This window comes from Labeo rohita, chromosome 15 (genome assembly GCF_022985175.1).
Source record: "Labeo rohita strain BAU-BD-2019 chromosome 15, IGBB_LRoh.1.0, whole genome shotgun sequence".
Lineage (NCBI taxonomy): Eukaryota > Metazoa > Chordata > Actinopteri > Cypriniformes > Cyprinidae > Labeo > Labeo rohita.
This window is the reverse complement of record NC_066883.1, coordinates 20382384-20409503: the sequence shown is the minus strand read 5'-3', so window position 1 is coordinate 20409503 and position 27120 is coordinate 20382384. Positions and strand designations below refer to the sequence as shown.

Here is a 27120-nt window from a genome sequence, read left to right as displayed (position 1 = left end):
CCTACTGATACTACATGCATGGAAAAAATCTTTTTTATATGCACGATAATTAAAAAATTAATAATTCTTTCTGGCCCTCAAATCTGATTGGCTGAGAGGAGTGCGATATTCTAGTGAAACAGAACTCCAACCGTTTCAAAGTTTGTATCACTCCACTTGCGGTATTTCCCACATCGAGTTTTGCACAAATCCACCATAATTTACAAATAATACTGTTTATGAGTTACGGAATATAGTTTTTTAGGCAAGAATGTACTTGTTTAGACTTCAAATATGCAATTTGTTAATAAAGATAACGTCTATTGAAAATTTGCTTTGACGTTTTCGGAGATGTGAGCTCCAGGGCAACAGCAGCATTTGGCACTCATGAACCTGCCGAGAGCAGCCTTACCTCGGCCAGATCTTCTGGAACTTGCTGCTGACTCTGATATCTGTATAGTGGTTATTGATATATAATTCGTTTTGGATAAGTCTAATGGGCAGTCTTTAGTCTCATTAATCAATTTTTTGCTCCAGAGCAAATAATTTTGGCTGAGGGCAAAATCTCATGACGTTATATTTTATGTAAATGTGATGCTGTACATCAGAACGCTGCCTTTGTACTTTTGACTGAATTTCCTAGCAAGTTCTATGATGGCTGTTGTTGTAAGTAATATTTTATATAAATAATAGTAGTATTTAACAATATGCTGTTGTATAAGCGCAATATCACACTCATAGCCGTGCTATATGGCTGTATATCAGCATGCTGTAATTACCTACGACACTTGGCTTCACACAGACATATCGCACAGCTACGAGTGTAATATACAGTACTGTGTGAAAGTCTTAGGCCACTAGTATTTTCATCAGCTAAAAATGGTTTAAATTAGTTAAAGTTGGTCTTTTGCTGTAGTGTGTCAGTAGGAAATATCAGGTTACATTTCTAAACATTCATTTTGCCATTAATTATAATAATCCAGTGAGATTTTTGTATGGAGCACAGGCTGTTGTCAGACTCCTTGTGCAAACAGAGATCTGATCTCTCCATCATTCAATCCAGTCTTTCTTAAGAAACAGAAAAAACTGAGACAGACTAAATCCAGAAGTACTGTGGCAACATCTCCAAAATGCTTTAAGAGACCTATACCTACAAAGCTACAGTACTGTTAAAACTTTTAGGCAGTTAGGCACATAAAATGAGGATGCTGTCAAAAACAATGTCATAAATAGATTTTCTTTATCAAAGAACTTCTATTAACTAAAATAAATAAGCATCTGATGTGACCATCCTTTGCGTTTAAAGCAGCTTTTGCCCTATGTGCACTTGTGCATAGTTTTTCAGGTAGCTTTGCAAATAGGTTACTTGAAACATCTTGGAGATGTTGCCACAGTTCTTCTGGATTTAGTCTGTCTCAGTTGTTCTGTTTCTTCATGTCATTCCAGAGACAGACTGGATGATGGTGAGATCAGATCTCTGTGTGGAGCACTGGCTGTTGTCAGACTCCTTGTGCAAACAAAAATCTCACTAGATTATTACAATTAATGGCAAACAGAATGTTTGGAAATGTAAACCGATATTTTTTACTGACACGCTACAGCAAAAGATAGAAATAACTTATTTTAAACCATTTTTAGCTGGTGAAAATACTAGTGGCCTAAAACCTTTGCACAGTACTGTAGCTTGTAATAATACAATATAATATAATATAATATTATAGGCAGTGTCTAATTGTTTTTGGGGTTCTTAAACATGAAATAGACATCACAACTCAATAAAGGTCTTGAGATTTGTTGCCATTTGCCATCAGCCAGTCAGCATTGTTATGATGTCACTTCCTGTGGCTTTCCATGGTTTGGCAACATTGGATTAACCAATGTAACTACCTTTCATTCTTTTTGCAAATCCAATCGGTGCCGCTGCTTGTGGAGAAAAAACCCACACACTACAGCTATAGCAGTTCTTTTTCTTTTTTATTCAATTTTTGACATATCTTGTGCTGAACGCCTCAACCAAATTGCAATGATTGTTCGTTCCGACAATTTATCCAAGAGGTTTCAAGGAAACTTGGGATTGTTCAAGGAGGTAGTTCTGAGGGCCTAAACCTTAATGTCCTTCTCCTCTCTATCTTCCAATACTCTGCCTTTCTCTTTCTCTCTTTATGCAGTGAGTGCCAGGCCCCTGCAGGGCTGGCTTTGTTTTTTAATAGGGGCTAATACTCGACCTTGGTTCCTTCCCGTGGGGACGGGGCCCATGAATACCCCCACTGTGCACCCCTCTCTCTCTCTCTTTTTCTGTATCCTGCTTATTCGCTCAGGGAATGCCAATGCTCTGAGGTAAGGAGCCTTTGTACCTCTACAACACACACACATACACATACAGAGCGGTTCTGGTGGAGCTATTGTGAACCTGTTCCCTCTCACACTCACAAATAGAGAAACATAATAATCGCCTTGGATTGATGAAGTAGAAAGCGGGCCGGCGCTGGGGTGCAGGCTGTATGAGCCAGGTTAGTGTTACCGCCACAGCGGGAGCATTAGTGGACACCATCAGAGGAGAGAGGTCTGCTCACTGGCGTAGGTTCAATGTTACCAGACATTATCAGGACAAGTTAATTACAACAAGCTGCAGCAGCCATCTTTCATTATGGTTAATTTTAGGGCATTTAAGAAAGGTTTGCCCAGAAACAGACCCCTCAAATAAAGTTGAACAATGATCGTGAATTCACTACTGGAATGATTTATGCATCAAAACCAAAAATGTTTTCATATTTAACTGAACCTAATTTATACAAATTAATAAATTGGTTCAAATCGATTCAAATTAGATTTTTTTCATCGCTTACAAAAAGAACATTAGCAAAAGTCTTTATAAATTAAAGCGGCACAGTGTAATTCCATAACTCTTTTGCTCGAAAACTATGCATGTGGTGCAAAACATCACTGACTAGTTTGCATTTTCAATACATGCATGATGATCCCAAGTCATGTTATTAAAATATTAAAATGATTTCTGAAGGATCATGTTGATGCTATGGCTGCTGAAAATTCAGCTTTGCATCACAAGAATAAATTTTAAACATTTTAAAATATATTAAAACAAAAACCCGTTATATTAAACGTTAACAATATTTCACAACATAGTTGTTTTAACAGTATTTTTAATCAAATAAATGCAACGTTGGTGAGCCTAAACAAGCTCCTTTAAAAACTCTAACCAACCTCAAACTTTGAACACTAAAATATAACAATAACATGAAAAATTCTTAAATTAGACGACATCTGCTCCTGTAAGCCTGCAGTAGTGGATGTAGGGCAATGCTGCAAACCAATTTTGGGGGCATCACTGGCGGCACTCCTGCAACAGAGCGGCACAAAAGGTCTTAAGCCTCAAATAGTCATATTCATGTTGAAGCTTGCACTGCTGCTTCAACCTCAAACCTAATATATCAGCGAATCCTTATGCGAATGACTGTAAAAGTCAAGCAGCTGAATTATTCAGCTTTGAACTATTCGTCCTTCTCTAAAGATGTAAGTGAACGCTGAAGAGAACTTCCAGAGGGCTCACAAACAAAGTGAGCATCAATAATCTGCATTTCTCAACACATTCACATTCTCTTTCTTTGTGTTAGCCACCATTATCTCATGTATACGTTATTGACAGCATGTGTGGATATATGTCGCAAGGTCATTAGCTTTCTGTAGCTAATCATTGTAAACCTGGAATGTATGGGATGAAAAGGGTGAACTGCGGGAAAAGTATAATAATTGCTTCTGAGAGGTAGACTGCTCATATAACTCGCATCAGCTCACTTTCATGTGTTTGTGTATTCGTGGAAAGGAACTTGTTCTGTTTGCACTGTATGTGTTATTAGTAATGTTTAACATGTGTAAACTGATAAACCTGCGCAAAAAAAGGGAAAACAAAAAAGCGCTTTGGCACAAATCCCTCACATGCATTTAGAGGATGTGTCAATGGTTTACGAACTCCCGCTTAAGCCTTGAATTAAAACCGTACAGCTCTGTGACAAAGATGAAGAGCTGCCTCGAACTGCGCTAGCCTTGAACTCAATCTTCTGACTGACCTTCTGTCAAAACAACCATGATCACTATTTACAGAGGACGTTAAAGTCTTTTTTATAACAAGCATCTATACAATGGCCCCTCAGCCCCGGACACTTTGATGATGCTTCTGAACTAGGCAAAATGTATCGTCTAATTTTATGCCAAGTAGTGAGCCAATCAGATTGGTCTTTTAAACTTTTAAAGTAATTCTTTTAAACTGGCTAATGGGACCTTTCAAGCAAGTTAAGAAAAGGATTTTATGCGATGAGTTCATATAAATGCAATCTAAGGCATTAGTTTAATGACTGAGTAAGACAGTGTGCGGTATCCATAACCATAAACCTGACCGCAAAAAGCAAGAGGCTTGAGATGCCAATTCTGACAGCTCAACAGCTAGCATTTACAGATGTTTAGATATGCAGAGGCTGTGTGACATGCCTCAGGCTAGACATTTTAAAAACAACATTAAATGGAAAGAAACAGTTGTACTTGCTGAGCTGAATGAAATACTGAAATATACGAACAAGGTAAAGAAAATGTATACAAATCAATAACCAGAAAATGTGATCTACTTAAAAGATTAGTTCACTTCCAGAATAAACATTTCTTGATCATTTACTCACCCTCATGTCATCCAAGATGTTCATGTCTGTCTTTCTTTAGTCAAAAGGAAATTTGTTTTGAGGTAAACATTCCAGGATTTTTCTCCATATAGTGGACTTCAATGGTGGCCAACAGATTGAAAGTCCAAACTGCTGTTTCAATACAGCTTCAAATGGCTCTACACAAGGAATTAAGTTATTATCTAATGAAACAATGTGTCATTTTCTATTAAAAAGAAAAATGTACATACTTTTTAACCACAAATGCTCATCTTGCACCAGCTCTGCGCATTATGTAATCACACCGGAAAGGTCACATGCGTTTAGTTCTTCGTCTGTTTACTCTGTTTTAAAATCATCCAGAATTGTTGTTTTGGCTTTTTTTGTAAACGGCATTTGACTTCCTGTGCACGTTTGCTTTGTAAACACTGGTACTTCCGTTTATGTCACACGTGACCTTTTTAACGTGACTGCATAATGCATGAAGTCGAGCTGGTGCGGGACAAGTATTTGTGGTTAAAAAGCATACAAATTTTGTTTATTTTTTAGAAAATGACAGATTGTTTCACTAGATAAGACCCTTATTCCTCTGCTGGCATCATGTAGAGCTCTTTGAAGCTGCACTGAAACTGTAATTTGGACTTTCTACCTGTTGGCCACCATTAAAGTCCATTATATGGAGAAAAATCCTGGAATGTTTTCCTCAAAAACTTTCATTTCTTTTCGACTGAAGAAAGACAACATCTTTGATGTCATTGCAATTAAGGTAATTATGAGAAAATTTTTATTCTGGAAGTGAACTAATCCTTTAAGTAGAAGTCATCAAAGTAAAAGTCTTTTCAACATGACTACGTAATGTGTAAAGTTGAGCTAGTGCGGGATGAGTATTTGTGGTTAAAAAGTATACTTTTTTTATTTAAGAAAATGACCAATTGTTTCGCTAGATAAGACCTGTATTCCTCTGCTGGGATAGTGTAGAGCCCTTTGAAGCTGCACTGAAACTGCAGTTTGTGCCTTCAACCCATTGGCCACCATTGAAGTACATTATATGGAAAAAAATCCTGGAATGCTTTCCTCAAAAACCTTAACTTCTTTTCGACTGAAGAAAGAAAGACATCAACATCTTAGATGTCACTGCGGGTGAGATACTTATGAGAAAATTTGTATTCTGGAAGTGAACTAATCCTTTAAGTAGAAGTCATCAAAATCAATTATTTTGTTTTCGCTAAGAAAGCAGCCGCTAATAACTTAAAAGTATATGTAAAGTATACAGTGCTTCTCATTTATGTCTAAAGTAATGCATTTAGTGACCTAATGCAATCTAGTGATGTTCTCACTTTGGCCTCATTAAAAGCAAGCCAAGAAAAAGAACATATAGACACGGTTTTCACAGGGCAATTAGCATATACCACCTACGAGAAAAATATTCATACGCTATCTAATAATAAGTGGATGCTATGACAAGAGCGAAGTAGTAACTCCTGAACTTAGACGCATACACAGAGCTTGGTTCATCATTTAGGCTAAAATAAATCTCAGGAGACATCGTAAATCCTGATTTTTGATTTGTGCCAAGTTTAAGGTTGTTTACTACTTAGCACTGCTATTTATCCTTGAGGGCCATTTTACCATTTTCCAGTAGCACTCATGTTGATAGATGCAGTTGGCTTTAAAATAAACCGCTTCCTCTTATCACTAAGCATTCACTTATTGAATGTTGAAAGAGTTTTTGCATAAACTCGAATGTCCCAGATGCTAATTATCAACTGTTGATGCACTTTGCCAAAATGTTCTTGAGTGTTGGCCTTGTCTTTTTATCTTAATTCAGCAAAACCTCATGTTTTATACGGTAAAAGGCCCAAATAACAGAAAAGGAATGATGCTGGGGTTCCACTTTGCATGAATTTGTGTTTTTGAGTGATTATTTATGTGCCACACACAGTTCTGTCATCAGTCCAGCATTATAAAAAGCTTTAATTACATGAAATATCACTTCGTTTCATCATTCAGATATGCTTTAAAAGTCCGAGTGCTTCATGCAAAACTGAGCTGACCATTTTGTAGTATCTTAGCAACAGCACGAGCATCTGATCTTTTCCAATGAAAAGCTTTAAGCACCAGGTCAAGGGGCCTTTCCAACAGTAAATAACACTTTAGTCCCTGCCCTGGCTGGAGAAAATATTTAATGTTTGTAAGATTTCACATCTTATCAGTGAGCCAAATGGATGAGAGAGTCTTGAGACAGTGGTATTTCTCAGCGGCTGACACTGACATAAGTGTTGAAAATCAGCAGCAGCCTTTTGCCGTTGACAGCGCGTCGCCCAGCCCGGTTTGGGAGGGAGAGAGAGTAAAAGTCGAAGCATTCTCACAGGACGAAAGGAGTGGTCTCGGGCCAGATGGCTGCCCTACAGCTCTGGACTCAATACCTAGCCCTTGATAGAGCAGACAGGCCGGTACACTCTTCAAAAAGGCCTGAAAGAAAATACAGGCAGAAAAGACTTGCCTTTCCAAAACTTTAATTACCCAACTGTCTGCTGTAGCCTTTCAGTGGTGATCTCTGGACTGCCCACCCCTCCTAAAAGCACACTGAACCCCAAGAGGATCCAAAACACAAGACACAATGCGAGGGGAAAAATGAGGGGTGGAAAACGGGAAACGGGTGATGGAATAGACGGGGAAGAAAAAAAAAACGCACATGCACACACAAACACTAATACATGCACATAAAAGAAATGCAAATGCATGTGTCTGGGGCGACAGGCATTAACTAGCATTGGTGCCATCTATTTTTATCTGTTGTCTCTTTGCAGTGGGAGGAAGGTGTGTGATAACTTCCTTAAGCCCGGCTTAAAAGAGCGACACAGTCAGGATGAGCGCTTCTTCCAGAAATATGCCACTTACCAGAGGCACAAAGGAGACGGAGCCGTCTAAAAACGTGCTAAGAGACAGCTGTTGTAAAAATAAGCTTCTATGAAATCCTGACAGCGTGATGTCTTAATAAAGAGCAGAGAAGAACTCTGCGGTAGGAGAAAAAGCTGATTAAAGCAAGAGCTGACCAAGCTAAAAGCAGGGATGTGCAGAACTACGTATGTTCAAAATCTACTAGTCAGTGGGTTGCCTTAATGACAAGTCAACCTTTTGATCTTGATCAGATGTGTTGCTTATAGGGGGCGTTTACATAAGATGTGTTCTTGAGTTAAAAAACTGGTAAATGGGACAGAACGCAGGGGTCGGGAGACACGCTGGTAAAATTGGGACTATTTTTAACTGTACATACGTCTTAAAAAATATGACGCTCACTGTGGGATGTTCAACAACTCTGCAAGATGCGATCCAGCAGCCAAAGACATCCATCTGAATGAGTATGGCTGTAGCAGCGGGATGCATTTCAAAACTTTTCAGAGAAGGTTTTAGTGTGCAAACCTAAAAGATGCTGTAAGCACAGTACCGCCACGAAAAATATAAAAAATCTAAAAACTATAAGAAACATAATCAAGACCTCATTAATTGATAAATGATATTACTTACATAAAAAAAGATTCTATTTTATATTTTTACATTAACAATGTAATCAATATTCTATTTCTTAACACCAAGTATGAATCTCTTCAAGTTAGTGGTTTTAAAGGAGTAGTTCTCTTCCAGAACAAAAAGTTACAGATAATGCACTCACCCCCATGTCATCCAAGATGTGTATCTTTCTTTCTGCAGTCGTAAAGAAATTTTGTTTCTTAAGGAAAACATTTGAATTATCTCCGTGTAGTGGACTTCAATGGTGCTCCCAAGTTTAAACGTCCAAAATGCAGTTTAAATGCAGCTTTAAAGGGCTCTGAACGATCCCAGCCAAGGAAGAAAGGTCTTAACTAGTGAAATGATTGGTTATTTTCAAAACTAATGGACAATTTATATACTTTTCTTTTTACCTCAAATGCTCATTTTGTCTCGTCTCTTCGATGCGCATGCGTGTGTAATCTGGGTCGATACAGTTAAGGTATGTCGAAAAACTCCCATCTCATTTTCTTTCCCAACTTCAAAATCATCCTACCTAAAAAGTATAGAAATTGTCAATTTGTTTTGAAAATTTTTGTTTTGCTAGATAATACCCTTCTTTCTTGGCTGGAATCATTTAGAGCCATTTGAAGCTGCATTTAAATGGCATTTTGAAAGTTTAAACTTGGGGGCACCATTGAAGTCCATTATATGGAGAACATTTCTGAAATGTTTTCCTCAAGAAACATAATTTCCTTACGACTGAAGAAAGAAAGGCATGAACATCTTGGATGACAAAGGGGTGAGTAAATTATCTGTAAATGTTTGTTCTGGAAGTGAACTAATCCTTTAAGCATTTTACATTTTTCCAAAACAATAACTCAAGGCGGTAACAAATTAAACAATGTACTTTATTTGTGAACGTATGTTCAACTATTCTTTTTAATAGTTAACTTTTAACCATTTTTGAATTTTTCAGATCATCGGTCATCAAAGCTCGGTAAATATTTATCACAGACATGGAGATTTACTCTAAATTTCATCAAGCTGATTACTCACTAAAACCTCCCACAGATCATGTTTACATGCCCTATCAAGTCTTATTTTGATGTAACAACAACATATACATGAATGTGTTTGTATTTATATATACATAATAATTACACACAGTACACACACATATTATGCAAACTCAAACTTTTATTTTGTATGTGATTAATTGCGATTAATCGTTTGACAGCCCTAATCTAAGTACGTGAGTTGTTTACTTACGTTTCTAAATTAGTCTTCCCATTAACGCCATTATATTGTTAATTCAGACTGTTTTGTGAATGCAGAACGTGCACGTATACAAGAGGCGGGGTTATTGCGTGAACCAATCACAAGCGAACATAACCAGTCATATCCACTCATATCACAATGGAGGCATTGCCTCCTCTCATTTTACTTTCACCACCCATTCTCAAATTCCCCCCAACAAACTCACCGCACACTTTAGGGGGTCTGTTAAAACTCAGTGGGCTCAGGGGAGGTAAGAGAGACGCGGACTCCCGCTGTAACTTTACCTGCTGGTGGTGCTGTTTGATGTTTTTTTTTTAGAAAAACAAATGATTTATTTACTTTTTAATGTTATATTTTGTAATATTGGCATTGTTTTCATTTTGGTACTACCAATTTTTTTCTCATCCAATATTTTGAGAAGACACTGCCTCTCTTGCCTCCTCAGAGGAAACAGTACGGTGGGATAACCCGGACCTCTGGATGAGTCGACAATTGTGACCCAATGGTCTGAACTGGCAGGCCGCCTGTGCTTCAGATTCCCCTGTAAGCAACACTGTAAGTAATATTCCGCCATATGGATAAGTATTATCTGTTCAACGCTCAGATCAGGGAGGAGTAAGGTAATAGGCACAAGGGGGCATATGGCCAGGTTTAGAAAGCAGGGTGAAACTGAGCCGTACGCTTTTCTGTCTCACGCCCAACGACTTCCATGAAACAGATACAACGATGGTCCAAAAAACGCTGCATACCTGATGATGCATGTCGAGAGGAATTCGAGACCCAATACCGCACCACCCTGCGAATGACCTCACATTCATTGTCTGTCAGGTGTTAAAAGACGCTTTGCAGGAACACGGCGCCAAACTCGCCCTGTCAAGAAAACAAAAAAACGTAAGAACAAGACAAGCGCATAAGTTGTGTTTGTTGTTGTTTGTACTAAACATGCCAAGGCTAGGGAACAGCAGGCAAAGTGTGTCTCTTCTTCTCACGGTTGAACATATGGCAGTCAAAGCGAACAAACAAACAAACATAGGGAGCAACACACAAGTGCGATCGCAGAATGGAAGTGTTAGTGACTTCTCTTTATATTTGTGTTGAATGGTTGTTGGGGTGCCTGGGGAGAGAGACATGTCAGGCTGACAGCGAGCAGGACAGGCTGCTTAAACCAGTGAAAGGAAGAAAACGGAAAGCAGGAGAGGGAACAATGATCAGCTTCATATGGGGAAGACATCTTGTGGCTCTGCACAGCCAGGCCAACTTACAAAGAGAGCCATTGTTCCCGCACAGCCACCTCTGAGCCTCTCTATACTCTGAGACCGAGCTGTACGGGGCCTGCCTGGGGCCGCTGCAACCTGCCCCGGACCCCACACGCCTCCGCTGCTCCCGCCGCTTCTCTTCTAAAGTTTCATGTCGTTTCAGCTTATCATTTTTAGAGTTTTTACCTCCGTGCATCACAGGGCGCGTTCCGACAACGAATTATGTTTCACACAGACTCGTAAGCGGAGTCCGGCTCACGTTTCAACCGCAGATCGCTGACCGATGAGGATGTGTTTAAGACAAACACACAGTGAAATCCTTGTGAAAAGAAGCGCAGGTCACATCCTGAGAGGGTCTAGTAGATATATGGCTTATGTTGCTTTGGCGGGCTCGGGATGAGGAACAGAACTGAGGCCAAGGACTAATTGAACAGATAAGATCAAAAGCTGGATGAGAGAATTCTTCCGAGCTAAAAGCCTAAGAGGAAACCATCAGCAATGGAAAATGAGGATTTCTCCCACACTTTCTGAATGACAACAGTATGGACCGAACGGACACCTGAGTAAGAATGACGTCCGTTGCTTTGATGGCTTTACTTAATGAGCAAGTATGATTACGAGCCCTGGCGCTAAAGCAGATCCCAGCGAATGGAAGTGGAAGCAGGCCACATTCCATTAACATTCATGGGACTGTTTTGCCTCCCAAACCGCAAGCATACAAAATAGTTTCTCAATCCTAGAGTGCTCTTGTTCAACATGTATACCACACATGTCTCAACAAACACAGCGGAAGACAGACTGACTTCTGTTTAAAGAGGCACTGAACAGATCTTCCTATTTTTACATTAACTGACCCTAGCAGTGCCCCTGTCCAAATACTCTATACCTTTCTTCACCTAAACGCACATGCAGAACCATAAATATGCACTACAGACATGTCAGGATGGGCGGCTAGGCATCCAACAACTATTTTATTTGTTGTTTGTTTGTTTGCCTAGGTGCCTTAATCAACTTAGAGAAGCTACTTCTTGGAGATGTTTTCGGACTGAAAAAATAAATAAACTAGACCCTGTCCAACTGACCTTACTAACAGGACAACATGTTCCTAGAAGCTGTGTTTCTAAATTTAAGACATACTGCTGCTGCACAAATAGCATTTAAAATAACCCGTAGCAGATCTATACAGGTGGAGCTGGGGAGGTGGAGGGTATTTTGAGGAACTGCTTTAGTGAATGCTAACCAGCTATTTAAATGTAAAGCAGCAAGCTTATTGGCTGCGTATGCAACATGAACCAATCAGCTTGTGCCAAGTAGTTTAACACTGTGAATATCATCAGTTTTTGTTAAGGACCCATCAGCCTGCACCATCTGTAGTTTCATGACAGAACTTGGCATTTGTTATAGTACAAAATGACGTTTGATTCTCTTTTTAGGTATTTTCTGTATTTTCTATGTATTTGACTATCAAAGCAACATTATTATGAGCATTATTGCCTGTTCATATCTCGCAATTTTGAGTTTATATCATGCAATTTTGAGAAAACACAGTATTGCCTGTTCATATCTCGCAATTCTGACTTCAAAGGTTGCAATTGCGAGTTTATATCACGCAATTTTGAGAAAAAAGACAAAATTTCCTATTCATATCTCGCAATTCTGACTTTATTACTTGCAACTGCGAGTTTCTATTTCACAATTCTGAGAAAAAAGTCCTACTGCATAGCATTCCTACTGACAAGTCAACTACTAAAACAAACAAACAAAAATCTTGCAATTCTGACTTTATAATTCGCAACTGCGAGTTTATATCACGCAATTTTGAAAAAAAGACAAAATTGCTTGTTCATATCTCATAATTCTGACTTTATTACTTGCAATTGCGAGTTTCTGACTTTTTTTGTCTTTTTTCTCAAAATTGTGTGATTTTGTCAATTTTGTCTTTTTTCTCAAAATTGTGTGATATAAACTCGCAATTGCGACTTATAAAGTCTTGCAATTCTGACTTTATAAGTTGCGAGTGTGAGTTTATATAATGCAATTTTGGGAAAAGATAGTATTGCACGTTCATATCTATACTAAACTAAAACAAACAAACAAACAAACAAAAAACTTTTTTTTTTACCAGTAATTGCACACCCTTATCTTTTTGGATAACATTAAATATACCCAGTATACTGTATCTCAAAGCAAAGTTCTTTTTCGTTTTTTGATTAGGGATGAAAATAATTTGAAATACTTTTGCAGCAGCTTACAGCTCAACACAGCCCACGCTGCTGATAGCTGCCTTTAGATGAAATGTAAATTTGTGCTGTGTTAAAAATAAACACTACATAGATTGTTTTATAGCAAGCAGCTTTACAATATTAAACAAGAACAACAGTCTCAGTGTCATTTTCACTTAGAATCAAAATTTCGATTTCTACTATAAAACAGCTTTCCGGTGTTTATGTTTTTACTCTCATTCTGATCTCGACAGACTGAATAGAAACAAGAAACCAGAGATTTCCACGTGAAAGAAAAAAAAAGGCCATAGTACGGGAATTAATAGGTGAACATATGTGGCAAGTTTGCTTTGGCAAGCTGTTTTGAACTGCCCGAAACAGATTACCAACTAAGTTGGCTTGATTTTGCTCAAAATTACGTCACACAAGTTTTCGAAATGAAATTGTTATCTCAGAACCTCAAAATACACCACAAACCAACCCAAACAATCAGACATGTGCCAAATGTACTATAAAACTACACATCCAGACACTAACACACAAATACGGGTAAGGTCACTCCATACTTTCTATTAGTGTAACATGGACTCACTGCCCCCGGGCATCCGCTCAGAGACTATAATAATCTTGTTTATTAGCAGACGAAATGAGGAACCGTCTGACAAGCCTAGTACCCGTCTGTGGGGTCAAGAGGGGTGTTACTCTGTCTGTTGCTTTTTTATTTTCACCTCTTTCTATCGACCCGTCTTTATTACCCCTTTCTTTACCATCATCGCCCTCTTCCCTCACTGCTTTATTCAACCTCCCCTGTCTTTTCAGCCTGCTCGCTCTCTTTCCCGCTCTCCCTTATTCACGGTGTGAATGCCAAGGACAGCGAAGGTCAGGCTGCTTAGGATGGAGAGCCGGTGGCCTCTCAGCAGCAGTCATTAATGTACAGATACTGCAGAGCTTCACACCCAGAGAAGCCAGACTAGAGGGAGAGCGTCTGACAGCTCGCCCAGCGTACTAATGCACTGCACCACAGCACCTCTTCTGCTCTCATCAGGGTCCCTTGCAGGGAGCGGGAGTCTATCAGAGCAGATCATTCATCTAGGTGAGCGGGCGAATGGTTGATCTGGGGTTATTTGTGCAGTCTAAAGGCTCAACTGTGAAATTCATCACCGTCCCTGTACCATGTTTGAGCGGCTCTCTTCTAATTAGCTTTCAGACACTATTTAGGAGCTCGTTTTGGCGTATCGCTTTATCAGTCGCGGCTTGAGGGATTCATTAAAGCCATTAAAGTGTTTCTGAAATCACCTCGTCCAACTCCAAGCCGCAACAAAGTCTGAATGCAGATGATGCCACGCTGACAAAAAGCATTTAACTTCACTTGGTCTAGCGTTCTGTCTCTTTTTCTCTTTCCCTCCCTCTGCTCATCCACAGTGCAGGACTTTCTCACCGTCTGTATCTCATGATACTTTAGCACACTCGGTCCTCTGCAGAGACATTGGCTGATTTGCCTTGACTAATAGCGATGCGATTTAATCAATCTTCAGTTAGAGGCAAAACATCCAGACACCTGAGCTGGATGAGGCTCCACGGTATGTGCTTCTCTGCAAAACTGAGTTTGTTTGATGTCAAATTTAGGTTTGTTGGGTTCATTGGGCCTCATTTATGGAACAAACGTACTATACGAAACTTGGAATTTATCAATATTGACGTGAGCGGTGGCTACGATCAAATCTTACGTCAGGTCTCAACTCGTATTTTTGTATTCAAGTTTTTGAGTTAGCCTGAACTTGCATGCAGCATAGTAAATTTGGCATGTATTGTGAAATATTATTTCTATGTAAAATAACTGTTTTCTATGTGAAGATATTTTAAAATGTAATTTATTCCTGGGATTCAAAGCTGAATTTTCAGCATCATTACTCCAGTCTTCAGTGTCAAATGAGCCTTCAGAAATCAGTCTAATATGATGATTCATTATCAATGTTGAAAACGATTGTGCTGTTTAATATTTTGTTGGAAACTGATACTTTTTTTTTAAATAAAAAGTTAAAAAGAACACCATTTATTTCAAATAGAAAACTTTTGTAACAATATAAGATACCATTTAAAAGTTTGTGGTCAGTAAATTTTTATTCTTTCTTTTTTTTTAAATAAAATAATACTTTTATTCACCAGGGATGCGTTAAATTGATTTAAAAAAAATATATATCAAGCAAGATTGACTATATATATGATAGCAAGATTGACTGTTGGTAAAAGTATTTATATTTTGAACGTTTTATTCATCAAAGAATCCTGACAAAAAGAATCACAGATTCTAAAAATATATTAAGCAGCCCAACTATTTCCAACACTGATAATAAAAGTAATAAATTAGCATATTAAAATGATTTCTGAAGGATGATGTGACGCTGATGACTGGAGTAAACATAAAATATATTAAAATAGAAAAACATTATTATAAACTGCAATAATATTTCACAATATTAAAGCTCTTTGCTTTATTTTTGATCAAGTAAATGCAGCCTTGATAAGAGAACTAAAAAAAAAAAAAAAAAAAAAACATTAAAAATCGTACTAATCACAAAGTTTTTGAACAGTAGTGTATAATTACAGCATTTGTCCTGATCGACAACTGAAGCTCATTAGTCGATTTTTAACAAGTAAGATGTCTTTTTTTTCTCTTTCTCTCAGGGCTTTAGCTCATATGTGCAAATAGCAGCATAAACAACAGACAATGAAGATTCACACATTGTCACATCACGCACCTGCAGTGCTTCCGTAAATAGAGAAAAACAGAAATTAAGCATATAAAAGAAATAAAATAAACAGGACTACACTTTATATATTTCTCTTAAATAATTAAAAGAAAAAACTGTGCAACAAGTATAGGCTATGATCATTTTAGTGACACCCTTATTGCATTTTATTTGTATTTTTTTAATATCTTTATTTTAATAAAACAATCTGATCATGCAGGCACCTCTTGTTCTGTTTTGTGTTAAATTTAAGGATTTGTTGTGGAGTGAGGGAAACTAGAGTCAATGAATCAATTTGTACAATGGGATTGGCAGCATATATGCATAGTGCCTTGCATTTTTTCATGTTTTGTTATGTTGCAGCCTTATGTTAAACTGCTTTAAATTACTTTTTTCCACATCCATCTACATACACCATAATGACAAAGCAAAAAAGTTTTTAACAACTTTGCAAATTTATAATGCATTTATAATGCATAAAACACTACAACAATACAAGTATTTATAGCCTTAGCAAGTCTTTTTGGGTATAATGTGGATGGATGGGGGCAGACGCACATTTTCAGGTTTCTCCAGAAATGTTTGTTTGGGTTCAAGCGTAGAGAACTCAACTACATTCACAGAGTTGTCTATAAGCCACTCTTGCGTTGTGCTTAGGGTCATTGTCCTGTTGAAAGGTGAACCTTCTGGCCAGTCTGAGGTTCTGAATGCTCTGGACTGGGTTTTCATTAAAGCTATCTCTATATTTTGCTGTGTTGAGCTTCCCTTCTCCTCTGACGAGTCCCTCAGTCCCTGCCACTGAAAAATAGCTGCACAGCATGAGGCTGCTACCACCACACATTACTTTTGGGATGCTACTATGCAAGTGATAAGCAGTGCATGGTTTCCTCCAAACATGATGCTTGGAATTGAGGTTCATCAGACCAGATAATCTTGTTTCTTACAATCTGAGAGTCCTTTAGGTGCTTTGTTGCAAATTCCTTGTTGGTTTTCATGTGTCTTCACTGAGGAGACGATTTAGCCACACTGCTAAAAAGCCCAGACTGGTGGAGTGTTGCAGTGATGTTTGTCCTTCTCTAAGTTTCTCTCATCTGCATATATGCTCATGGAGCTCAACTAGAGGGACCATCAGCTTCTTGGTCACCAGTCGAACCAAGATTCTTTTCCATCAATTGCTCAGTTTGGCCAGGAGGCCAGCTCTAGGAAGAGTCCTAGTTGTTCTAAACATCTTCCATTATGGACAATGGTACATGCTTCTGTGAACCTTCAATGCGGTAGAATTTTTTTTTAATTCTTTCACAGATCTGTGTCTTGACGCAGTCTTGTCTATGAGCTCTACAGACAGTTCTTTTGAACTCAGGACTGAACTCAGGTTTTTGCTCTGATATTTCAATTTCAGCTGTTAGACCTTTTCTGAGAATTGTGTGCCTATCCAAATCATACTCATTCAAATGAATTTGCCACAGGTTAACGCCATTCAAAGTGTAGTAACATCTACAAGAGAAGGGACAAGAGTCCCTGAAAAGGCTATGAATACTTATGCAAAAGAATCATGTTAGTTATTTATTTTTAATAAATTCTCTTTGTTGTTACAAACCTGTTTTGTGCTTTTTCATTATCATGTATGGAGTGTAGATTGATGTGGAAAAAAAAGTAGAAGTATATTTAAAAGTATATATTAAAAAGTATATTTAAAGTCGTTTAATATAAGGCTGCAACAACAAAACTTGAAAAAAATGAAGGGGTATGAATACTTTCGCAAGGCACTGGATCAACAGTTTTTGGTAGTCTTAACTCTTTATTCACTAGCTTTAAAACCAGTGCTAAGCTTCACCTTGAAGGTATGCTGTTCCAAAAACCAACAGCAGTAATCAGCTGCCGCCAGTACTCAAAGTGTTATTCACACAGATGAAGCAAATGTACAGCGGTTCAGAGGCGAATAATAAAATGTAAAAAGAGACCTGCGGGGGCTGGGGGAGGGAGGTTGAAGCGATCAAACCAAGTGTGAAAACAGCATAATTGACATCAAACAGCTTCAGGAATCAGCAAGTTCAAAAATGCTGCGGTCTGACCCTAGAGCTTGAAGATGATTTCACAGCAAATCCATTGTGTTTTGTTATTTATTTTAAGATTCCACTGTTCATAGATGAAAGCAGACAACCTTTTATGACGATCCAGCGGTATATTTTTAACCGTCCTTAAATTGGCGAGACCTTCAGATGATTCGCAGATGGAAGTGCTTAGTGCAAAAGTCTGCCTGTCATTAACACAAATTGTCTGTAATATTTGTACAAGTCGTTTTTTGTAGCTCTCTGTCTCTCATCACACATTCTGCACACCTTGGCGGCCTGTCTGTGTAAGCGAGCGGCTCGCCTTTCTGCTCCGACCCCGTGACCCTGCTGCAATTAAAATAAGGCTCTCTCTTTCCTCTACTCACGCTCATCAAAAGAAGATCCTGACTTAAGGTCAGCCCACAAGCTGCTGTTTTCTGAATGAGTGCACTGGGCTTGTAGAGTAGCTGTGTGGTGTAACATTTGGGGTTTGGTCTCTTGTGTCATGAGCAATTAACAACGTCTAGGACAAGTGTTGGGAAGTAACTATGACGCTATTAACTTAACTACACTTTTTTAGTAGTAGCTCAGATGTTTTGAAGCTTTTCCATTAACAACTTATTTCATTTTTTTCTAACAAGTAGCAGTGCAGCCACAGCTTTAAGAGCTGAGCAAGACATTAATTATCTGAATAATCAAATACGCAGTCAGCTTCAATTTACTGAGTTGCCATGTTCAAAAGGATCACATAAACTAGAAACCGTTCACCAGGAAAAGAAATGATTCACTGATTCGCAATGAAGTTCGCAGCCAATACTCCAGTCTTAAGTGTCACAAGATCCTTCAGAAATCATAATAATATGATTTGGTACCCAGTTACAGCATAATGTAATAATACGTTATTCTAGGATTCTTTGATTAATGAAACAGAACAGAATTTATTCAAAATATATACTTTTTTAACATTATAAATGTCTTTATTGTCACTTTAGAACAATTTAACCTTTTTTCACTGAAGTTTCCATCACTATATTACAATTAAATCCTAATCTAGTCATGACAAACTATATATAGTTAGAAAGGTCTAAGACTCCTAAATAGATATTTTACCACTGTTTTTTGTTACAAATTATGTAGGAACAGTAATAGAATAATTTATGACAAGAGTGCACCTTAAAAATCTACATCATAACAGGGAGTTCTGACCTTTGTCACTAAAAAGTCTTTTTTTGTTGCCTTTTTCCCTATCACGTTTTAGAAACTATCATTAATTATATAACAATTGAAAGTTTAAAACCTCAAAATTCATCCTTTGCAACCCATTTTAAATTCTGATATTGTATTACCATGGAAATGGTACTTCAAAATCATATTACAAAATGTATTTGTTCACGAGTTATAACAATTTAAGTTGGATGGTGCACTTTCATGTCTATGTTCAAAAATGGGGGTGACTGTTAAAGGGTTAATGTATCCTTGCTAAATAAAAGCATCAATTTAAAACACTCACAAAAACCTCTGAACTGTAGTGTATAATGTTCATGTTATCCCAGTTTTTATCTTTAGCTTTTAGCATTTAGCATTTCTTTTTAGTTATGGCATCACTGCTAGACACCATATGTGACCCTGGACCACAAAACCAGTCTTATGTAGCATGGGTATATTTGTAGCAATAGCCAAAAATACAAAATGATCAATTTTTTTTTTAGGATGTTAAGTAAAGTTCATGTTCCATGAAGATATTTTGTAAATTTTCTATCCTATATATATCAAAACATAATTTTTGGTTAGTGATACGCATAGCTAAGAACTTCATCTGGACAACTTTAAAGGCGATTTTCTCAATATTTTGATTTTTTTGCACCCTCAGATTCCAGATTTTCAATAGTTGTATATCAGCCAAATATTGTACTATACTAACAAACCATACATCAATGCTTATTTATTCAGCTTTCAGATAATGTTTAAATCTTAATTTCAAAAAATAGACCATCATGGCTGGTTTTGTGGTCCAGGGTCACATATTAAGCTGTGAGAGATACATATGAAAGCTCTGTCTCAGGGTAAAAAGTTAAACAAGTAATCTCATCTTCTGAGATATAAAGTCAACAAATAAAGTAGTAAATTGCAATTTTCAAAGTTTCATTGTGAAATATACACTCACAGTTCTGAAATATAAAGTGACTAAGGCATCTTAGTTGTCTGGTGGTGGATAGCTATTTTTCCACATCAATAGAACTCAAACTGATTTCTGTAGAGAATGAAATTTGGTTAAACATTCTCGGTCTCATTAATGGTCTTAAAGTTTGTATATCAGTATATGTGTGTGTGTGTGTGTTGAGCAGCTGGTGGTGGGTCAGCTGCTGTGTTTCAAGGCTGATGAGTAGAGAATATAAACAGCTGCACGCAAACACAAGTTTTGTATTCTCTCCATGTGCCAAATATTTGTTTACACACGCAGCTATTAAAGGCATCCAATTGATGCCTGCAAATATCAGTAATGGATGTACACCACAAAAACACTTACTTACATTTGAATGACGACTTCGTGCTTTGTGCCACAAATCTTGTGGGTGCATATTTCAATCAACCCCTGAAAACAAAAAAAAATATTACTTCAAAGTTAAACAAAACACCATAATTTATTCACATTCTAGCTTCCATTGAGCTGTTGAGATTTTCAATGAACACTCTTCGCATTCGCACTTTGATATTCCAGGTAAAACTCTTACTTACACATATTGTATTTTCCTGTATGTGTATGTGATTATATGTGACCCTGGATTACAAAACCAGTCATACAGGTCAATTTTTCAAAATTGAGATTTATACATCATCGTTAGGATAGGACAATATTTGGTCGAGATACAACTATTTTAAAACCTGGAATCTGAGGGTGCAAACAAATCAAAATATTGAGAAAATCGCCTTTAAGTTTTGATATATTTACAGTAGGAATTTTACAAACTATCTTCATGGAACATGATCTTTACTTAATTTCCTAATGATTTTTGCCATAAAAGAAAAATCTATAATTTTGACCCATACAATGTATTTTTGGCTATTGCTACAAATATACCCCAGCGACTTAAGACTTGGTTTTGTGGTCCAGGGTCACATATGACAATGAAATACCCCTGCTGCAAACACACCTGAAGAAACTGTTCACCCAAAAATGAAAATTCTGTCATGAATTACTCACCCTCATGTCATTCCAAACCTGTAAGGCTTTCGTTCATCTCCAGAACACAAATTACGATGTTTTTGATGAAATCTGAGAGCTTTCTGACCCTGCACACAAAACGTATTCTCGATGCTTCATAACACTATGGTTGAACCATAGATGTCACATGGACTATTTTAAAAATGTACTTACTGCCTTTCTGGGCCTTGAACGTGGTAGTTGCATTGTTGTCTACGCAGGATCAGAAAGTTTCCAGATTTCATCAAAAATATCTTAATTTGTGTTCCGAAGACGAACGGTCTTACAGGTTTGGAACAACATGAAAGTGAGTAATTAATGACAGAATTTTCATTTTTGGGTGCACTAACCCTTAAAAATTGTCTGCTACATACTCTTTAGTACATAACTTCCCCTAAACAGGCATACAGTAGTGCCTACTAGAAACACACGCTGTTATTGTTACCATTATCTTTACTGTTATTCCCCTTTGCCAGTGCAAACACATTCCACCCATTCCTGGCCTGCGAACTATTGGTTGAAAGCTGGACTCCTTCAAAGACAGATTTTTCATTTACGATCAACTTTTTCCTTGCATTTTTTTAGACAGGCAGCCGATTCCGGGCATGCAGTCAAACAATGGAAGATGAAAAAAAGAAAACGTTTTTTTTTTTTTTTTCTCAGGCACACATGCTCCTGCTGCATTAGCTCACCGTTTTCTTTTATTGCACTCAAATATTTTTTAATTCAGTTGGCTTTTACGGTAAATGGCCTTAATTATGACCCTGCGTTCCAAGCGATGGCAAAGTAAGCAGAGAGCTATTAGCGTATGGCTCCTGTATGCCTATTAAACAACATGCATCCAGGCAGGCTACTGTCTCTCCGTGCCTACCTGTGCACAGCAGGTTTGAAAGCAGCCTTTTAGGCAGCCTATTTGTCCTCTGTGTTAAGGGCTTTAATTTCTTTAGTTTGGCATGTCATGGTGAGTTTCTCTTGGTTCAACCCCGTATGACTGTGAGGCGAGAGAAATAAGGAACAAGCAATGCAAAAACCGACTGTCACAAGCTTATAAATGGGCGGCGTGTATTTTAATGTGCATAAAAAAGCAATTAATGACTGCAGCGAGAGGGAATTATCGCATAAATGGAATATGACACACTGGTAATTAAACAAGTTTTCCATAAATGACTATTTAATTCAAAATATTGAACTATGCGCGTGCCATATGCAAATATAATGTTTCAACAATCTGAAGGACACGCATACACAATGTACTTTCTAATCAAAGACATACGTTGTCAACTTTAATAACATCTGATGTCACAACGCACGCTGTGAAAATATAAACCACACTCCATTGACTCCTACTGAAAGAACGATGCCAAACATGTTGTCTGTTGCTTTAAAAATGTTCTTTGTTCACGCAGTTGTAATTTTATCTTTCTCTCATTTCTCAAATATTTCCTCTGGGGTGCTCATATCACGACAAAGCCTTGCTGATTATGATGGATTAGAAAAGAGGACATGATCCAGGTTTCAGTTATTTATAAAAAAAACACCTTGAAAATAGCAAAAAGCTCTCAAGGTTAAATTGTCTGCAGCATGAATGGAGGGATCCCCCCAAAACCGTCCAAAATATAAGGACGAGGTTTGTTTCACAATGATTTAGCCTTGAAAGTAAAAATAGATTTTTTTTTGGAAGATGTATTTTATATTTATTTTCGGTATTGATTGACTTCTTTTTTTTAAATAAGAGTTTGCTTTGGTTTCTGGTATTTTAATTTAACACTTTGGCATGAGAATCAATGTTCATTCACTAAGAAATACAAAAGCTATTTTCCCCCTTTTTTTTTTTTTAAACAAAAGCAACTTTGCTTCAAACGTTCCAATTGTCAAAGAGCTAACTGTGGGAAAACAGCAATGTCTAGTATTAAAGACATAGCTAAAAAATTAACATTCTTTCATATTTTTTTTAATCCTCATTTTGTTCTAAACCTTTGTGACTTACTTTCTTCTGTGGAACATAAAAGAAGATATTTTAAGAAATGTCTCAGTGTTTTTGTCCCGATATAGGGCCCTATGACTTCCACAATGGAATTACAGATTCCAGTCATAAAAATGGAATTTACTGTATAATGCGAAATGTCACAGAATTTGTTGAATTTTGGATGAACAAATCAAAAGTAGGCCAGTACACTCAATCAAAACGTGATATGGACTAGTGTCTGTGAATATTAAGCTGCAGAAATACTATTTAAACATGAATCCTGCATGTTATGCGTCTCTGTGTGAATGAATGGCGCAGATGCACAGTTTTGTTTACTAAACACATACTGAAGCGTGCATGATGCTTGCTGTTTTCAGCCTCTGACGCCTAAATATATGAGTACATGAACACAAAGTGCCACTTCATGAGCAATGTAATGTTTCTTTAGAGAAAAACTACGTCATATCACATACAAATAGAAACTCAAAGGTCTTCACAGCAACCTGTCAAAATGAAAGTTTGTTTTAACTTAAAGAAACTATGACGGAAATATATTACTTAATGTAATGATAGTACTACAAAATTATTATTTTGTTAGTTATATTATTTTGTTGTTACATAATTATTATTATATTTTATTAAAATATTATTTCTAAGGAATATTTATCAGAAAAAAATGATCAGAAATGCAAAACAGTATTTCTGAAAAAAATAAAATAAAATAAAATAATACTAATATATATATATTTTCAAAATAAAAATCAGTTAATTAGAGATTCTTTTGATTATTCAAATGTAATGAAACCATTCAAATTGAATACAGAAAATTAATGGAAAACAGTTTGGTGAAAATAAAACTGAATTTGAGGGAAAAAATAAATTGTAATTATAATAATTGTAATGAATTGTAATAAATTGCTGTTAAACTTTCTAAGTTTCATGATTTCAATTAGTCATACTTTTATTAATATTTTTAATGTAACCATTAATATAAAATCTGGAAAAATTTAAACGAAAAAAAAAAAAATGGAATTTGGAAAAAAATAAAACAGAATTTATGAAAAATTTTAACCCAGGCTCATTGGAAATACTTGCATACTGTCATTTAAAAAAAAAATAATAATAAATAAAATTCTCAGAATTTTACCGTAAGAAATACGGTAACGTTTTAAATTTTGTATGGTCTTAACTTTACATTCAAATACCATAATTTCTGATATGTTTTTACTTCCGAAAATGGTACACTATCGTAAAAAAATGCAGTGTCCAATACAGTTGTTCAGTGTATTGTGGCTGAACTTCCTGTTAACAATTTAACAGGTTTTTACTGTAGCATTTTTACAGTTTTTTTAACGTTAAATTCACTGTCATTTTTTACAGTGTACATTTCTGCAACACTGTAATTACGTGCCTTTCACAGGAGATTCAAAGTGAAATGCCCAGAAAGTGGCGCTAAATCGTGTTGAATATGTGACCATAGCACGGCTTTATTACGCTGGTACAGGCACGTAATGCTGTGTTTGAGGTTAATGCAGGTTAATCGTGTTGAAAGCATCCCCTACACCGAACCCAACCCTAAACCTAACTGATAAGTGTTAACAAATGTGCTATGAAAATACATTTGTTGATGCAGCCATGCTATTTTAACTTTCTTTGATCTGTTTTGTCGAACCGTAGTTTCACGGGTCTATACCGGAGCTCTTCATCACTCAAGTTCAACGCCATATCGCGTGAGATACCAAGCAAACCTACTGAACTAGGAAACTCATGCATAGGAAGCTGTATATGTGATGACAACGATCAGAAGTATCAGTTCTGATGCAGGACTGTTTTGAAGCCATAATATAACATTCTGGAAGTAATTGTGTGAAAATTAGGCTTTATTAATCAAAACTCTGTGTGTAAATCATACTTTGTGTGAGAAGGAATAAAAGTTGTCTGAGTTTTGCTGCCTCTAGTGTTCATTTCAACTGGAAACTGCAGTGATTCGTACATATTGGTATGTTTTTTCAGTGCTGCAAAAAATACTCAATTTCCAATGAGCCTATGCTGAAAAATGTAAACTGATTTCACAGGCCCCTACATATGGTTACTAAAACTGTTTGGTTACCAACATGTTCCTCAAAAGGAAAAAAAGTCTATTTAACATTGGTCATCTGTGATTTATTTTGGGATTTGTGTAGATCTTGATGGGAGTGTTTGTTGTCTGGATGTGGGTGTTAAGGATGATTATGTGCTCTGGATCCCATCATAAAACCCACTGAAATAAACCAGACTTGATTTGTGATTAATTATATAACATTATGTATGTAATTAGGGGAAGGAATTAATTAAGGTGAGGATCATACTACAGTAGCCAGTTTCCGGGATTGGACTCTGCTTATTGATTTAATTTTCTTTCTATGTCAGATCGGATTAAAGCAAAAACCACCAATTGTTATTTCACCTAGAAAGCTGGCATACAGTCCAAATCCACAATTAAGGCACACCATTCATACATTACATTCAGCTATAGTTGCAGTATTCACCGAAGGTCAAAATAAATGAGGTGAGAAATAATATACCACAATCATGAACGTTCCAGATGGCATGAAATTCTGCAGAGGACCCCTTGAGTTAGTTGAGAAACAGTAGGTAATTTGCTACATAATTTCAACCAAGGTTGAGTGAGAAAAACACAGATGTGTTTGATTCAAATGGGATTAAAATTAAAGTACATCTATGAAACTATAAACTGTGAAAAATAGTCAGGTCTGAATAGGGCTTTACAAAGGTTTACAAAACGTTCCTCATAGTCTTTAGTAGCCACAGGTGGGTCACGGATGCTAATGTGAAGAACAAAATGCAACTGACCATAAAATAAGATTTTAGCATGGTAATGGATATGTTATGTATTTGGTATTGGTGAAATAGATGCAGCTGAATTGCAGCTGAATTGCTGCTGCTGTTGTAGATTATGATGCTGATGCTGCAAAGCAAGTACGGAAACTTGCATGCTTACAGTGCTGTGAGTATTTGAAGTGCTCCTATTATGCCTATTCAAATATGACCTTTCATGCAGTGTGTCATGTAGCTGTATGTGAACATAAACAATCTGCAAAGTTGTGAAGCCGACAGTGCACGATAAATAAATATTTGTCTATCAAAAAAAAGAGTTGGCTCACAATCGCCTGAACGAGTTTTATCTTATTCTGTTACGGCTATACGTCACGAAGTAACACATTTGCATAATGTCCGCCCACGTTTTACGTCGCAAACAACTTGCCCGCCCACAAACACAGTAAAATTTCCATGTGGTTTACGTCATGTCGAGAAGACGCTGTATCCTATGAGGGTAAATTTGTTTTATATTCACTTCCAAAAGATGAATCTACATAGATTGTATTTTCTAGCGATCGTTCAAAATACATAGTTGTGTACGTTATGTTGTGTAACAACCCTGCACATGTCTTGCTAACCGGCTAAATCACGCTTCTGTAGTTCTGTTGTTCAGCTGTGGACCCACTGTAGTCTAAAATGTGTGATTGATGCAGCTTGACTGGAAAGCGCTGCACTATGAAAACCATTCATTTCAATTGCTTGCGCCACACGAGGACGGCTAGTTTCTGTGTCGACCAAAGCGCACGTGCCGCGGAGTGCACCACTGGTGCACATGCCGTGCTCAAAGTTGAAATTAGTTGAGCTTTTGCCGCTATGCTCTGAAAGGCTGCATTGAATCTGCGTTCAGTGTGAAAGCTGCTTAATGCATTATACAGTGTTGAAGTTTACAACATAGAGGTGTGCCCGGTTCGCTTACATAAGCAAATTGCGAGCACTTTCCACGGTAGACCGTGCTAACATGTCGATCAGCCACTTCAACCGTTTCATCGTCAGACTTCGGCTCGAATTGGTAAGGTAAAATCGATGCCATCTTTTCTATGTATTGACAAGTCTCCAGGGCTGCCATTCAGTTATGGCAATCGGCGTTTCGTTTTCCAACTGTACGTGGTAAACCAATCATAAAAGACTGTGCCATCCGACCAATCACAGCAGTGAGGGCTCACGGAAAGGAGGGGTTTAGAGAGACTGATTATTCGAACTGCTTCGCAGGAGTCGTTTACAAATCATTTAGAAATGAGGTAAAATTAAATCTGTTTTTGGAGAAAACCAAAGTGTTTTTTGACCTTGCATACATGTAAACCTGTTTTAGGAGACTCATAAAACAATATTAGCAACCTTTAAAATGGCATAATAGGAGCACTTTAAGACATACTGCTG

The 27120-nt window shown here is 37.2% G+C and overlaps 1 long non-coding RNA gene across 1 annotated transcript in view; it reads right to left on the bottom strand.

Annotated features, from left to right (window-relative positions):
* Positions 1–27120, bottom strand: part of LOC127176855 (uncharacterized) — a 138464-nt gene that overhangs the window by 59318 nt on the left and 52026 nt on the right. The window contains exons 3-4 of the long non-coding RNA XR_007829156.1: positions 20227–20288; positions 10166–10286 (exon numbers count right to left, since the gene is read on the bottom strand). This is a non-coding gene — a long non-coding RNA (uncharacterized LOC127176855). The remainder of the gene's footprint in view (positions 1–10165; positions 10287–20226; positions 20289–27120) is intronic.